This window comes from Leptodactylus fuscus, chromosome 4, assembly GCF_031893055.1.
Source record: "Leptodactylus fuscus isolate aLepFus1 chromosome 4, aLepFus1.hap2, whole genome shotgun sequence".
Classification (NCBI taxonomy): Eukaryota; Metazoa; Chordata; class Amphibia; order Anura; family Leptodactylidae; genus Leptodactylus; species Leptodactylus fuscus.
Genome location: NC_134268.1, coordinates 217392833 through 217412366, shown reverse-complemented (window position 1 = coordinate 217412366; position 19534 = coordinate 217392833). Strand labels below are relative to the sequence as shown.

The following is a 19534-nucleotide window of genomic DNA, read 5'->3' as shown; positions in this document are numbered from 1 at the left end:
TAATTGTATGCAGGAAACTCAAATGCTCCCCCTAGTGGTAACAGCAGTAAGCCTGAATGTTACAGCACACTTAACAGGTTAAATCTACATATACTATAATGTATGCAGATACTTTGCTTTACTGACACATCATGTATTGTCCTCCAGCCACATCCAGAGCTGCATTCACAATTTTGTAGGATGCCACGTGGGCAGACAAACCCTCTATGGCTCTTCTGCAATCCCGGTCCATTGCATTGCATTACAAATGTATAGTCCTGACTCACTATTGGAGTCTCTAGGCCTCAGAGATTATACATGCAGCTTTGGCTGTGACCGGAGTATAATAATACACACGATCAATACAAGATCAAGCAAAGTATTATGTGTAGGGTACTGTGCCCGCCTCGCCTTAGGTATACCAAATAGTCACATCTCCCGCTATTAACCCCACGCTGACCACTAAGGTCACCAGATTCTTTGTGTCCTGGAGTATTTTCTGTATCTTATCAGCGAGGGCACAAAGTCTATGTTACATCTTGGCGTGCTGGAGATAAGCAGTGTACATCGGCAGCTAGTTTTATAGGTGACAGCTGGCACCCGACGGGCTCCGCCATAGAAACTGCTTTATGGCCCGAAAATAATAGGAACAAAACGGGGAATAAACAGGTTCCCATATAAATTATGTGATATCAGTGAAAAACTCAGATAAAGGGAGTTTTGGAGAAATACATTTCCCATTTACACTTCTTCCTCTTCTGACCTCATCTGGAATGAGTCCAAATTTACTGGTAACTAAGTTGAGGTCCAGGGGGAGAGGGTTCTGTGCGATAAAAAAACTGCTATATAGAATTTGTGGGAAGCAGCCACTAGGGGGAGCTCACTGCAGACAGATCCTATAAGCCCATATACAGACAGCTCCCTCTAGTGGTGGCTGCAGACTGCCATATTGTTTCCATGGTGTGAGATAGACACAGCTCTGGCTCCACTGTGTACATAGAGATCATTCAGAATTTTTTGGTATGGGGGTCAAATGAGTTCATGTATGTCCCTAAGCACCAGTATCCCTCTTCTTCCAACTTGTCCTCCATTCATAACCCATAGAGGCCTAAGAAGCTAAGATGGGATCAGTTGTTTGGTGGCTTCCACAACTCTTCTTTTGAGGTCCTCAGATCCCGTTTGCTCAGCCACAAACACGTCCTGAATAGGGATGAGCGATTAGGAACGGTAAAGATCGGATCCTGATCGGCGATCGAGCAAATTTCACAATTGGGATCGGCTGGAAAATGATCGAAAATTGGATTTTAAAAAAAATCGTGAAATCTCAAGATCGGCTCAACCCTAGACCTGAAGATCAGACTTTAGATATAACAGGTCGCCGGCTCCCACCCGATTGTCATTCCATAGACTGAGAACCCCTCACCTCCATATTATCTGCTAATCCTGAAGGGTTCACATACTTTTGTCTCTTTCTGTCCATGTATATGTTTGTTTAGTTTAAATTCTATTTAAAGGGATCCTATCAGTCAGACACAATTTTTTGTAGGTACCATGCTGGAATAGCCTTAAGAAAGGCTATTCTTCTCCTACCTTTCGTTGTCTTCTCTGCTCCGCCGTTCGCCTACAATCCCGGTTCTTGTCGATATGCAAGTTAATTCTCTCGCAGCACTGGGGGCAGGCCCCAGGCTCAAACAGCACTGGAGGCATCCCCAATGCTGCGAGAGAACTCTCTTCAGCACTGCCTTCATCTTCGTCAGGAGCGTCCTCTTCTAGCAGTGGCTTCTAACTTCTAGGCCTCGGGCCTTGGGCAGAGTAGACTGCGCATATCCACAGGCCACGAGAAAATGGCCACTTACAATACTGTGCAAGTGGCCATTTTTTCCTGGCCTGTGGGCATGCACAGTCTGCTCTAGAAGTTACAAGCCCCCACCAGAAGAAGAGGCTGAAGAGGACACTCCTGACGAAGATGGAGGCGTTGCTGGAGAGTTCTCTCGCAGCATTAGTGACGCCCCCAGTGCTGTTTGAGTGCTGGGGCCTGCCCCCAGTGCTGCGAGAGAACTCATTTGCATATCAACAAGAACCGGGATTGTAGGCGAACGGCGGCGCGGAGAAGACAACGAAAGGTAGGAGACGAATAGCCTTTCTTAAGGCTATCCCGACGTGGTACCGAGAAAAAAATAGTGTCTGACTGATAGGATCCCCTTAATTTTTTTCCTTTAGGCTGTCCCCCATCTCCTGTTTCCTCCGCCAGGCTTTGCACTTCACGTCAGGTCCTAGCCCATCCGGGGCACATTTAGTCTTATTTACCCTCTTGGGTTTGCTCAGCTTATAGGGACCAATATTGATAGTAGGAGTTCTCGGCTCATTGACACACAGCAGTCAGCTGGAACACAATGACAGCTCAAACAATGCGACAGAGGCCACCCCGGGGTCCGCCTGAAATGTCAACACTCCATGTGATAGCGCAGGTTCCCATGTCCATGATGTCAGGCGCTCCCTAATGGCTACTGAAGAAATTCCCAGGTAACAATCTGTGGCTGCAATTCTGAAATTCTGCAGTAATAGACATCGGGCACAAGGCCAGAACATTGCAGAATCCGGGGCACAACATCAGGGCTGGGGGACCTGAGAGTCACAGCATCAAACCCGCTGACCACCGGTGACCCTGTGTCCAGGTCAGCTTGTAGGGGTGATGCTGGAGCGATGCACTACACTAGACCACCAGGGGCGCTGATTTTACTTTTCTATTCCCCAAGCCTACAAGGACAGGTGACATTGATATTTTGCGTTAGTTTAGACCTCCAGTGGTACTGACATGAAGCCCGTCACTTACCAAAATCGCCAGGAAGGCTCATATTAACCCCTTCACTGCCCTAGACCAACAGGGATAGTGATTTTAGCCCTCTACTACCTTAGACTGCAGTAGATGGTCATTGTACCGTTTTTCTTTGCCTAGACCTCCAAGGGTGCTACCATACAACCAGCCATTTTTCCTAAATCACAGGGAGGCTCATATTAACCCTTTAATTAATCTCTCCACTATACTAAATCACCAAAGATGCTGATAATAATGCCTCATCTACCTAAAGCTACACAGAATCCAAGTGAAGGGGTCAAACTTTCTAGGTTTGACCCCTTTACTGCCCTAGGGTACCAAGGATGCTGGTAATAATGCTTCCCTAAGACCACCAGACTTTTACCCCTTCACCACTCCAGACCACCATCATGCTAATACTAACCCCTTCATAGGCCATAGACCACCAGGGATGATAATATTCACATTTTTAAAGTCTTGGTTCTTAACCTGTGGTACACGTGGTCCATAGGGGGCGCACGTCATATCCTTAGGGGCCACTTGTGCTGTGCCTATGTAGTGCTTTTAATAGGCAGCACAGTGTGTGGTATTTTAATTTGATAGAGTTGGGGGTATTCATCTTGCCAACATTAAGAAACCCTGCCCTGGGCAATCAGGGCTTCTTATATTAACCCCTTCCTTACACTGCTGATGTTGGTATTAAGGGGTAGGTCAAGTGTTGGTGCCCATAGTGGGCTGTATAGGGGTAGGTGGGATGTTAGTACCCATAGTGGTCTGTATATGGGTTACTGGGATGTTAGTACCCATAGTGGGCTGTATAGGGGTAGGTGGGATGTTACTACCCATAGTTAGCTGTATATGGGTAAGTGGGATGTTGGCACCCATAGTGGGCTGTATAGGGGTAAGTGGAGTGACATAAGTGGTGGGATCCTGTCTGTGGCCAGTGTTACATTGTAGTCAGCAGACAATAGATACATTGTTTATTTATAGGAAACATATCCACAATGACAACCCCCCTGTATACTTGTATACTGCACTACTGATAGTCTCACAGTTGTGTGTTGTTCTACTCAGGCATTGTAAGGGGCACCTCCGAAATATGGCAGGAGCTCAAACATAGGTAATATGGGATTGGACGACATTCAGGTGGATCACTACCTATAAGCCTTTATATTCCCCTATATACAGCTAGTGGGTGAATTGCTCCTTTTACTTCTATTCAGTTCCACAATAAAGCAGGGCAGGGAGACCAAAACCCCTCCTGCCCCCCAGGTAAAGTCTGTATTCTGTTATGATCCAAGATTAGAAATAGCGCCACACCTCTCTGCAGGCTGTATAAGGTATTGCAGCTCTTCTTACTTGAAGTGAACAGGTATCCCCTCTCCCATATCTGGCACACAGCTCCAAATCCCAGCCCCGATGCAGTTGGATAATAATAGTGCACTGCCCCTTTAACTGTACCATGTGTTAGCGCTGCTGTCACCTTTGCTGCAGAGTCGCCAGAGGGCAGGGCGTGTGGATTTACTACATGTATGTACATAAACACGTGTCATCTCATAAAACAAAGACTCTTATGTCATAATTCCAGAAGCCAAACCAAAGCCATTATCTGTGCGGGGAGTAATGATCACTAGAGCGTGATGCACAGTACAACTTCTCCTGCTCTGTACTGAGCTTATAGCATGTTATTGTGTTATTAGATGTAGTCATCAGGGCACAGTACTACTTCTCATGTAGCAATTTTCAATAATCCTCCAGTATGGTACATGCACAGTACCACTTCTCTCCTATGTGTTATATGTCATTCTAAGCGTGTCTATACTGTATATGCACAGTACCACTTCTCTCCTATACACTGTATTACATGTAATTCTCAATGTGTCTGTGTTGTATATGCACAGTACCACTTCTCTCCTATGTAATTCTCAGGGTGTCTATAATGTATATAATGTACATGCACAGTAAAACTTCTATCCTACATATTACATGTAATTCTCAGGGTGTCTATAATATATATGCACAGTACTACTTCTCTCCTATGTAATTCGCAGTGTGTCTAATGTATATAATGTACATGCACAGTACCACTTCTCTCCTATGTCACTCCCGTATATCTGCTATATCCCATATATCTGCTATATCCCGTATATCTGCTATATCCCGTATATCTGCTATATCTAGTACACCGACCACTGATTCTCCCTCACTGTCTGAGCATTCCAGATCCCAATCTGCACAGAAGCCGATACCAGGACCTGATCTCCTCCATACAGAGACCTTCTCTGCCATCTTGGCACAATCCATGGGGCAGTGAGTGGATTGTTGGCAGCCGTGTGCCCGGTGCTGGGCTCAGCTATGGATACAGACAATAGAAGGGGCAGAGGGCTAAGTATATACCCGGGCACACGTTCATTTTGTTGCCCTAACCATGTATTTAGCCGAGAAGACTTGCTGACTTTCCCCTGACACTTTGTGTCGGTACTATTTGGGCACTGGTATTGTATGGGTTCTATATGATGATATTATTTGGCATTATATGGCGGTATTTTTAGTACTCTATAATGTTGTCACCGCTAGATAACATTTTGCAATGAAGGAGCTAAGTAATGGCACATCCTGGGAATAATGGATCGGTTAGCAGCTTGCTGATGGTTTCTATGGAACAGAAAAGAGATTCTATTTACACAATGACAATATTCATGAAGATAGTAACGTCGCTATAATTTGTTCCCCACAATGTCTGCAGGAGAGTGACAGAGAACAGCGCTAGTGATCAGAGAGACGTCACACGGCGATGTGGTCACCGCACCGAAACGGAAAATTCTTCCTCTCACATTTTTTGTATAAGAGTCTCAGAGGCCCCGTGTGGTGGAGAGAAGACAATAAGAGAAGCGACAAGAACCCCGAGCGCTGACTGATGAGACCAGAGATGGAAATGTCTTGTCTCTTCTACTGTAAGAGCGGCCACACTATATACTGTATACTGTAAGAGAGGTCACACTATATACTGTATACTGTAAGAGAGGTCACACTATATACTGTATACTGTAAGAGCGGCCACACTATATACTGTATACTGTAAGAGCGGTCACACTATATACTGTATACTGTAAGAGCGGCCACACTATATACTGTATACTGTAAGAGCGGCCACACTATATACTGTATACTGTAAGAGCGGTCGCACTATATACTATATACTGTAAGAGCGGCCACACTATATACTGTATACTGTAAGAGCGGCCACACTATATACTGTATACTGTAAGAGCGGCCACACTATATACTGTATACTGTCAGAGCGGTCACTATATACTGTATACTGTAAGAGAGGTCACACTATATACTGTATACTGTAAGAGCGGCCACACTATATACTGTATACTGTAAGAGCGGTCACACTATATACTGTATACTGTAAGAGCGGCCACACTATATACTGTATACTGTAAGAGCGGCCACACTATATACTGTATACTGTAAGAGCGGCCACACTATATACTGTATACTGTAAGAGCGGCCACACTATATACTGTATACTGTAAGAGAGGTCACACTATATACTGTATACTGTAAGAGAGGTCACACTATATACTGTATACTGTAAGAGCGGCCACACTATATACTGTATACTGTAAGAGCGGTCACACTATATACTGTATACTGTAAGAGCGGCCACACTATATACTGTATACTGTAAGAGCGGCCACACTATATACTGTATACTGTAAGAGCGGTCGCACTATATACTATATACTGTAAGAGCGGCCACACTATATACTGTATACTGTAAGAGCGGCCACACTATATACTGTATACTGTAAGAGCGGCCACACTATATACTGTATACTGTCAGAGCGGTCACTATATACTGTATACTGTAAGAGAGGTCACACTATATACTGTATACTGTAAGAGCGGCCACACTATATACTGTATACTGTAAGAGCGGTCACACTATATACTGTATACTGTAAGAGCGGCCACACTATATACTGTATACTGTAACAGCGGCCACACTATATACTGTATACTGTAAGAGCGGCCACACTATATACTGTATACTGTAAGAGCGGCCACACTATATACTGTATACTGTAAGAGCGGCCACACTATATACTGTATACTGTAAGAGCGGCCACACTATATACTGTATACTGTAAGAGCGGCCACACTATATACTGTATACTGTAAGAACGGTCACACTATATACTGTATACTGTAAGAGCGGCCACACTATATACTGTATACTGTAAGAGCGGCCACACTATATACTGTATACTGTAAGAGCGGCCACACTATATACTGTATACTGTAAGAGCGGCCACACTATATACTGTATACTGTAAGAGCGGCCACACTATATACTGTATACTGTAAGAGCGGTCACTATATACTGTATACTGTAAGAACGGTCACACTATATACTGTATACTGTAAGAGCGGCCACACTATATACTGTATACTGTAAGAGCGGCCACACTATATACTGTATACTGTAAGAGCGGCCACACTATATACTGTATACTGTAAGAGCGGCCACACTATATACTGTATACTGTAAGAGCGGTCACACTATATACTGTAAGAGCGGCCACACTATATACTGTATGAGCAGTCACACTATATACTGTAAGAGCGGTCACTATATACTGTATACTGTAAGAGCGGTCAAACTATATACTGTATACTGTAAGAGAGGTCACACTATATACTGTATACTGTAAGAGAGGTCACACTATATACTGTATACTGTAAGAGCGGCCACACTATATACTGTATACTGTAAGAGCGGCCACACTATATACTGTATACTGTAAGAGAGGTCACACTATATACTGTATACTGTAAGAGCGGCCACACTATATACTGTATACTGTAAGAGCGGCCACACTATATACTGTATACTGTAAGAGAGGTCACACTATATACTGTATACTGTAAGAGCGGTCACACTATATACTGTATACTGTAAGAGCGGTCACACTATATACTGTATACTGTAAGAGCGGCCACACTATATACTGTATACTGTAAGAGCGGCCACACTATATACTGTATACTGTAAGAGCGGCCACACTATATACTGTATACTGTAAGAACGGTCACACTATATACTGTATACTGTAAGAGCGGCCACACTATATACTGTATACTGTAAGAGCGGCCACACTATATACTGTATACTGTAAGAACGGTCGCACTATATACTGTAAGAGCAGTCAAACTATATACTGTATACTGTAAGAACGGTCGCACTATATACTGTAAGAGCGGTCACACTATATACTGTAAGAGCGGTCACTATATACTGTATACTGTAAGAGCGGTCACACTATATACTGTATACTGTAAGAGCGGTCATACTATATACTGTATACTGTAAGAGCGGTCACACTATATACTGTATACTGTAAGAGCAGTCACACTATATACTGTATACTGTAAGAGCGGCCACACTATATACTGTATACTGTAAGAGCGGTCACACTATATACTGTATACTGTAAGAGCGGTCACACTATATACTGTATACTGTAAGAGCAGTCACACTATATACTGTATACTGTAAGAGCGGCCACACTATATACTGTATACTGTAAGAGTGGTCACTATATACTGTATACTGTAAGAGCGGCCACACTATATACTGTATACTGTAAGAGCGGTCACACTATATACTGTATACTGTAAGAGCGGCCACACTATATACTGTATACTGTAAGAGTGGTCACACTATATACTGTAAGAGCGGCCACACTATATACTGTATACTGTAAGAGTGGTCACACTATATACTGTATACTGTTAGAGCGGCCACACTATATACTGTATACTGTAAGAGCAGTCACACCATATACTGTAAGAGCGGTCACTATATACTGCATGAGCAGTCACTATATACTGTATACTGTAAGAGCGGTCACTATATACTGTATACTGTAAGAGCGGCCACAGTATATACTGTATACTGTAAGAGCAGTCACTATATACTATATACTGTAAGAGCGGTCACTATATACTATATACTGTAAGAGCGGCCACACTATATACTGTATACTGTAAGAGCGGTCACACTATATACTGTATACTGTAAGAGCGGTCACACTATATACTGTATACTGTAAGAGCGGTCACTATATACTGTATACTGTAAGAGCGGCCACACTATATACTGTATACTGTAAGAGCGGCCACACTATATACTGTATACTGTAAGAGCGGCCACACTATATACTGTATACTGTAAGAGCGGCCACACTATATACTGTATACTGTAAGAGCGGTCACACTATATACTGTATACTGTAAGAGCGGTCACACTATATACTGTATACTGTAAGAGCGGTCACACTATATACTGTATACTGTAAGAGCGGTCACACTATATACTGTAAGAGCGGTCACTATATACTGTATACTGTAAGAGCGGTCACTATATACTGTATACTGTAATAGCGGTCACACTATATACTGTAAGAGCGGTCACTATATACTGTATGAGCAGTCACACTATATACTGTAAGAGCGGTCACTATATACTGTATACTGTAAGAGCGGTCACTATATACTGTATACTGTAAGAGCGGTCACACTATATACTGTATACTGTAAGAGCGGTCACTGTATACTGTAAGAGCGGTCACACTATATACTGTAAGAGCGGTCACTATATACTGTATGAGCAGTCACACTATATACTGTAAGAGCGGTCACTATATACTGTATACTGTAAGAGCGTTCACACTATATACTGTCAGAGCGGTCACTATATACTGTATACTGTAAGAGCGGTCATACTATATACTGTATACTGTAAGAGCAGTCACACTATATACTGTAAGAGCGGTCACTATATACTGTATACTGTAAGAGCGGTCACACTATATACTGTATACTGTAAGAGCGGCCACACTATATACTGTATACTGTAAGAGCAGTCACACTATATATTGTATACTGTAAGAGCGGCCACACTATATACTGTATACTGTAAGAGTGGTCACTATATACTGTATACTGTAAGAGCGGCCACACTATATACTGTATACTGTAAGAGTGGTCACACTATATACTGTAAGAGCGGCCACACTATATACTGTATACTGTAAGAGTGGTCACACTATATACTGTATACTGTTAGAGCGGTCACACTATATACTGTATACTGTAAAAGCGGCCACACTATATACTGTATACTGTAAGAGCAGTCACACCATATACTGTAAGAGCGGTCACTATATACTGCATGAGCAGTCACTATATACTGTATACTGTAAGAGCGGTCACTATATACTGTATACTGTAAGAGCGGCCACAGTATATACTGTATACTGTAAGAGCAGTCACTATATACTATATACTGTAAGAGCGGTCACTATATACTGTATACTGTAAGAGCGGCCACACTATATACTGTAAGAGCGGCCACACTATATACTGTATACTGTAAGAGCGGTCACACTATATACTGTATACTGTAAGAGCGGCCACACTATATACTGTATACTGTAAGAGCGGCCACACTATATACTGTAAGAGCGGCCACACTATATACTGTATACTGTAAGAGCGGTCACACTATATACTGTATACTGTAAGAGCGGCCACACTATATACTGTATACTGTAAGAGCGGTCACACTATATACTGTATACTGTAAGAGCGGCCACACTATATACTGTATACTGTAAGAGAGGTCACACTATATACTGTATACTGTAAGAGCGGCCACACTATATACTGTATACTGTAAGAGCGGCCACACTATATACTATATACTGTAAGAGCGGTCACACTATATACTGTATACTGTAAGAGCGGTCGCACTATATACTATATACTGTAAGAGCGGCCACACTATATACTGTATACTGTAAGAGCGGCCACACTATATACTGTATACTGTAAGAGCGGTCACACTATATACTGTATACTGTAAGAGCGGTCGCACTATATACTATATACTGTAAGAGCGGCCACACTATATACTGTATACTGTAAGAGCGGCCACACTATATACTGTATACTGTAAGAGCGGCCACACTATATACTGTATACTGTCAGAGCGGTCACTATATACTGTATACTGTAAACGAGGTCACACTATATACTGTATACTGTAAGAGCGGCCACACTATATACTGTATACTGTAAGAGCGGTCACACTATATACTGTATACTGTAAGAGCGGCCACACTATATACTGTATACTGTAAGAGCGGCCACACTATATACTGTATACTGTAAGAGCGGCCACACTATATACTGTATACTGTAAGAGCGGCCACACTATATACTGTATACTGTAAGAGAGGTCACACTATATACTGTATACTGTAAGAGAGGTCACACTATATACTGTATACTGTAAGAGCGGCCACACTATATACTGTATACTGTAAGAGCGGTCACACTATATACTGTATACTGTAAGAGCGGCCACACTATATACTGTATACTGTAAGAGCGGCCACACTATATACTGTATACTGTAAGAGCGGTCGCACTATATACTATATACTGTAAGAGCGGCCACACTATATACTGTATACTGTAAGAGCGGCCACACTATATACTGTATACTGTAAGAGCGGTCACACTATATACTGTATACTGTAAGAGCGGCCACACTATATACTGTATACTGTAAGAGCGGCCACACTATATACTGTATACTGTAAGAGCGGCCACACTATATACTGTATACTGTAAGAGCGGCCACACTATATACTGTATACTGTAAGAGCGGCCACACTATATACTGTATACTGTAAGAGCGGCCACACTATATACTGTATACTGTAAGAGCGGCCACACTATATACTGTATACTGTAAGAACGGTCACACTATATACTGTATACTGTAAGAGCGGCCACACTATATACTGTATACTGTAAGAGCGGCCACACTATATACTGTATACTGTAAGAGCGGCCACACTATATACTGTATACTGTAAGAGCGGCCACACTATATACTGTATACTGTAAGAGCGGCCACACTATATACTGTATACTGTAAGAACGGTCACACTATATACTGTATACTGTAAGAGCGGCCACACTATATACTGTATACTGTAAGAGCGGCCACACTATATACTGTATACTGTAAGAACGGTCACACTATATACTGTATACTGTAAGAGCGGCCACACTATATACTGTATACTGTAAGAGCGGCCACACTATATACTGTATACTGTAAGAGCGGCCACACTATATACTGTATACTGTAAGAGCGGCCACACTATATACTGTATACTGTAAGAGCGGCCACACTATATACTGTATACTGTAAGAGCGGTCACTATATACTGTATACTGTAAGAACGGTCACACTATATACTGTATACTGTAAGAGCGGCCACACTATATACTGTATACTGTAAGAGCGGCCACACTATATACTGTATACTGTAAGAGCGGCCACACTATATACTGTATACTGTAAGAGCGGCCACACTATATACTGTATACTGTAAGAGCGGTCACACTATATACTGTAAGAGCGGCCACACTATATACTGTATACTGTATGAGCAGTCACACTATATACTGTAAGAGCGGTCACTATATACTGTATACTGTAAGAGCGGTCAAACTATATACTGTATACTGTAAGAGAGGTCACACTATATACTGTATACTGTAAGAGAGGTCACACTATATACTGTATACTGTAAGAGCGGCACACTATATACTGTATACTGTAAGAGCGGCCACACTATATACTGTTATACTGTAAGAGAGGTCACACTATATACTGGTATACTGTAAGAGCGGCCACACTATATACTGTATACTGTAAGAGCGGCCACACTATATACTGTATACTGTAAGAGAGGTCACACTATATACTGTATACTGTAAGAGCGGTCACACTATATACTGTATACTGTAAGAGCGGTCACACTATATACTGTATACTGTAAGAGCGGCCACACTATATACTGTATACTGTAAGAGCGGCCACACTATATACTGTATACTGTAAGAGCGGCCACACTATATACTGTATACTGTAAGAACGGTCGCACTATATACTGTATACTGTAAGAGCGGCCACACTATATACTGTATACTGTAAGAGCGGCCACACTATATACTGTATACTGTAAGAGCGGCCACACTATATACTGTATACTGTAAGAGCGGTCACACTATATACTGTAAGAGCGGCCACACTATATACTGTTATACTGTAAGAGCGGTCACACTATATACTGTAAGAGCGGTCACTATATACTGTATACTGTAAGAGCGGTCACACTATATACTGTATACTGTAAGAGCGGTCAATACTATATACTGTATACTGTTAAGAGCGGTCACACTATATACTGTATACTGTAAGAGCAGTCACACTATATACTGTATACTGTAAGAGCGGCCACACTATATACTGTATACTGTAAGAGCGGTCACACTATATACTGTATACTGTAAGAGCGGCCACACTATATACTGTATACTGTAAGAGCGGTCACACTATATACTGTATACTGTAAGAGCAGTCACACTATATACTGTATACTGTAAGAGCGGCCACACTATATACTGTATACTGTAAGAGTGGTCACTATATACTGTATACTGTAAGAGCGGCCACACTATATACTGTATACTGTAAGAGCAGTCACACTATATACTGTATACTGTAAGAGCGGCCACACTATATACTGTATACTGTAAGAGTGGTCACACTATATACTGTAAGAGCGGCCACACTATATACTGTTATACTGTAAGAGTGGTCACACTATATACTGTATACTGTTAGAGCGGCCACACTATATACTGTATACTGTAAGAGCAGTCACACCATATACTGTAAGAGCGGTCACTATATACTGCATGAGCAGTCACTATATACTGTATACTGTAAGAGCGGTCACTATATACTGTATACTGTAAGAGCGGGCCACAGTATATACTGTATACTGTAAGAGCAGTCACTATATACTATATACTGTAAGAGCGGTCACTATATACTATATACTGTAAGAGCGGCCACACTATATACTGTATACTGTAAGAGCGGTCACACTATATACTGTATACTGTAAGAGCGGCCACACTATATACTGTATACTGTAAGAGCGGCCACACTATATACTGTATACTGTAAGAGCGGCCACACTATATACTGTATACTGTAAGAGCGGCCACACTATATACTGTAAGAGCGGCCCACACTATATACTGTATACTGTAAGAGCGGCCACACTATATACTGTATACTGTAAGAGCGGTCACTATATACTGTATACTGTAAGAGCGGCCACACTATATACTGTATACTGTAAGAGCGGCCACACTATATACTGTATACTGTAAGAGCGGCCACACTATATACTGTATACTGTAAGAGCGGCCACACTATATACTGTATACTGTAAGAGCGGTCACACTATATACTGTATACTGTAAGAGCGGTCACACTATATACTGTATACTGTAAGAGCGGTCACACTATATACTGTATACTGTTAAGAGCGGTCACACTATATACTGTAAGAGCGGTCACTATATACTGTATACTGTAAGAGCGGTCACTATATACTGTATACTGTAATAGCGGTCACACTATATACTGTAAGAGCGGTCACTATATACTGTATGAGCAGTCACACTATATACTGTAAGAGCGGTCACTATATACTGTATACTGTAAGAGCGGTCACTATATACTGTATACTGTAAGAGCGGTCACACTATATACTGTATACTGTAAGAGCGGTCACTGTATACTGTAAGAAGCGGTCACACTATATACTGTAAGAGCGGTCACTATATACTGTATGAGCAGTCACACTATATACTGTAAGAGCGGTCACTATATAACTGTATACTGTAAGAGCGTTCACACTATATACTGTCAGAGCGGTCACTATATACTGTATACTGTAAGAGCGGTCATACTATATACTGTATACTGTAAGAGCAGTCACACTATATACTGTAAGAGCGGTCACTATATACTGTATACTGTAAGAGCGGTCACACTATATACTGTATACTGTAAGAGCGGCCACACTATATACTGTATACTGTAAGAGCAGTCACACTATATATTGTATACTGTAAGAGCGGCCACACTATATAACTGTATACTGTAAGAGTGGTCACTATATACTGTATACTGTAAAGAGCGGCCACACTATATACTGTATACTGTAAGAGTGGTCACACTATATACTGTAAGAGCGGCCACACTATATACTGTATACTGTAAGAGTGGTCACACTATATACTGTATAGCTGTTAGAGCGGTCACACTAATATACTGTATACTGTAAAAGCGGCCACACTATATACTGTATACTGTAAGAGCAGTCACACCATATACTGTAAGAGCGGTCACTATATACTGCATGAGCAGTCACTATATACTGATATACTGTAAGAGCGGTCACTATATACTGTATACTGTAAGAGCGGCCACAGTATATACTGTATACTGTAAGAGCAGTCACTATATACTATATACTGTAAGAGCGGTCACTATATACTGTATACTGTAAGAGCGGCCACACTATATACTGTATACTGTAAGAGCGGCCACACTATATACTGTAAGAGCGGCCACACTATATACTGTATACTGTAAGAGCGGTCACACTATATACTGTATACTGTAAGAGCGGCCACACTATAATACTGTATACTGTAAGAGCGGTCACACTATATACTGTATACTGTAAGAGCGGCCACACTATATTACTGTATACTGTAAGAGCGGCCACACTATATACTGTTATACTGTAAGAGCGGCCACACTATATACTATATACTGTAAGAGCGGTCACACTATATACTGTATACTGTAAGAGCGGTCGCACTATATACTATATACTGTAAGAGCGGCCACACTATATACTGTATACTGTAAGAGCGGCCACACTATATACTGTATACTGTAAGAGCGGTCACACTATATACTGTATACTGTAAGAGCGGTCGCACTATATACTATATACTGTAAGAGCGGCCACACTATATACTGTATACTGTAAGAGCGGCCACACTATATACTGTATACTGTAAGAGCGGCCACAACGACCTATATACTGTATACTGTCAGAGCGGTCACTATATACTGTATACTGTAAACGAGGTCACACTATATACTGTATACTGTAAGAGCGGCCACACTATATACTGTATACTGTAAGAGCGGTCACACTATATACTGTATACTGTAAGAGCGGCCACACTATATACTGTATACTGTAAGAGCGGCCACACTATATACTGTATACTGTAAGAGCGGCCACACTATATACTGTATACTGTAAGAGCGGCCACACTATATACTGTATACTGTAAGAGAGGTCACACTATATACTGTATACTGTAAGAGAGGTCACACTATATACTGTATACTGTAAGAGCGGCCACACTATATACTGTATACTGTAAGAGCGGTCACACTATATACTGTATACTGTAAGAGCGGCCACACTATATACTGTATACTGTAAGAGCGGCCACACTATATACTGTATACTGTAAGAGCGGTCGCACTATATACTAATAATACTGTAAGAGCGGCCACACTATATACTGTATACTGTAAGAGCGGCCACACTATATACTGTATACTGTAAGAGCGGCCACACTATATACTGTATACTGTCAGAGCGGTCACTATATACTGTATACTGTAAGAGAGGTCACACTATATACTGTATACTGTAAGAGCGGCCACACTATATACTGTATACTGTAAGAGCGGTCACACTATATACTGTATACTGTAAGAGCGGCCACACTATATACTGTATACTGTAAGAGCGGCCACACTATATACTGTATACTGTAAGAGCGGCCACACTATATACTGTATACTGTAAGAGCGGCCACACTATATACTGTATACTGTAAGAGCGGCCACACTATATACTGTATACTGTAAGAGCGGCCACACTATATACTGTATACTGTAAGAGCGGCCACACTATATACTGTATACTGTAAGAGCGGCCACACTATATACTGTATACTGTAAGAACGGTCACACTATATACTGTATACTGTAAGAGCGGCCACACTATATACTGTATACTGTAAGAGCGGCCACACTATATACTGTATACTGTAAGAGCGGCCACACTATATACTGTATACTGTAAGAGCGGCCACACTATATACTGTATACTGTAAGAGCGGCCACACTATATACTGTATACTGTAAGAGCGGTCACTATATACTGTATACTGTAAGAACGGTCACACTATATACTGTATACTGTAAGAGCGGCCACACTATATACTGTATACTGTAAGAGCGGCCACACTATATACTGTATACTGTAAGAGCGGCCACACTATATACTGTATACTGTAAGAGCGGCCACACTATATACTGTATACTGTAAGAGCGGTCACACTATATACTGTAAGAGCGGCCACACTATATACTGTATACTGTATGAGCAGTCACACTATATACTGTAAGAGCGGTCACTATATACTGTATACTGTAAGAGCGGTCAAACTATATACTGTATACTGTAAGAGAGGTCACACTATATACTGTATACTGTAAGAGAGGTCACACTATATACTGTATACTGTAAGAGCGGCCACACTATATACTGTATACTGTAAGAGCGGCCACACTATATACTGTATACTGTAAGAGAGGTCACACTATATACTGTATACTGTAAGAGCGGCCACACTATATACTGTATACTGTAAGAGCGGCCACACTATATACTGTATACTGTAAGAGAGGTCACACTATATACTGTATACTGTAAGAGCGGTCACACTATATACTGTATACTGTAAGAGCGGTCACACACTATATACTGTATACTGTAAGAGCGGCCACACTATATACTGTATACTGTAAGAGCGGCCACACTATATACTGTATACTGTAAGAGCGGCCACACTATATACTGTATACTGTAAGAACGGTCGCACTATATACTGTATACTGTAAGAGCGGCCACACTATATACTGTATACTGTAAGAGCGGCCACACTATATACTGTATACTGTAAGAGCGGCCACACTATATACTGTATACTGTAAGAGCGGTCACACTATATACTGTAAGAGCGGCCACACTATATACTGTAAGAGCGGTCACACTATATACTGTAAGAGCGGTCACTATATACTGTATACTGTAAGAGCGGTCACACTATATACTGTATACTGTAAGAGCGGTCATACTATATACTGTATACTGTAAGAGCGGTCACACTATATACTGTATACTGTAAGAGCAGTCACACTATATACTGTATACTGTAAGAGCGGCCACACTATATACTGTATACTGTAAGAGCGGTCACACTATATACTGTATACTGTAAGAGCGGCCACACTATATACTGTAATACTGTAAGAGCGGTCACACTATATACTGTATACTGTAAGAGCAGTCACACTATATACTGTATACTGTAAGAGCGGCCACACTATATACTGTATACTGTAAGAGTGGTCACTATATACTGTATACTGTAAGAGCGGCCACACTATATACTGTATACTGTAAGAGCAGTCACACTATATACTGTATACTGTAAGAGCGGCCACACTATATACTGTATACTGTAAGAGTGGTCACACTATATACTGTAAGAGCGGCCACACTATATACTGTATACTGTAAGAGTGGTCACACTATATACTGTATACTGTTAGAGCGGCCACACTATATACTGTATACTGTAAGAGCAGTCACACCATATACTGTAAGAGCGGTCACTATATACTGCATGAGCAGTCACTATATACTGTATACTGTAAGAGCGGTCACTATATACTGTATACTGTAAGAGCGGCCACAGTATATACTGTATACTGTAAGAGCAGTCACTATATACTATATACTGTAAGAGCGGTCACTATATACTATATACTGTAAGAGCGGCCACACTATATACTGTATACTGTAAGAGCGGTCACACTATATACTGTATACTGTAAGAGCGGCCACACTATATACTGTATACTGTAAGAGCGGCCACACTATATACTGTATACTGTAAGAGCGGCCACACTATATACTGTATACTGTAAGAGCGGCCACACTATATACTGTAAGAGCGGCCACACTATATACTGTATACTGTAAGAGCGGCCACACTATATACTGTATACTGTAAGAGCGGTCACACTATATACTGTAAGAGCGGCCACACTATATACTGTATACTGTAAGAGCGGTCACTATATACTGTATACTGTAAGAGCAGTCACACTATATACTGTAAGAGCGGTCACTATATACTGTATACTGTAAGAGCGGTCACACTATATACTGTATACTGTAAGAGCGGTCCACACTATATACTGTATACTGTAAGAGCGGCCACACTATATACTGTATACTGTAAGAGCGGCCACACTATATACTGTATACTGTAAGAGCGGTCACACTATATACTGTATACTGTAAGAGCGGTCACACTATATACTGTATACTGTAAGAGCGGTCACACTATATACTGTATACTGTAAGAGCGGTCACACTATATACTGTAAGAGCGGTCACTATATACTGTATACTGTAAGAGCGGTCACTATATACTGTATACTGTAATAGCGGTCACACTATATACTACTGTAAGAGCGGTCACTATATACTGTATGAGCAGTCACACTATATACTGTAAGAGCGGTCACTATATACTGTATACTGTAAGAGCGGTCACTATATACTGTATACTGTAAGAGCGGTCACACTATATACTGTAATACTGTAA

The 19534-nt window shown here is 41.5% G+C and overlaps 1 protein-coding gene across 1 annotated transcript in view; it reads right to left on the bottom strand.

Annotated features, from left to right (window-relative positions):
- Nucleotides 1–19534, bottom strand: part of SCIN (scinderin) — a 114196-nt gene that overhangs the window by 47637 nt on the left and 47025 nt on the right. The gene's annotated exons all lie outside the window — the stretch shown is intronic.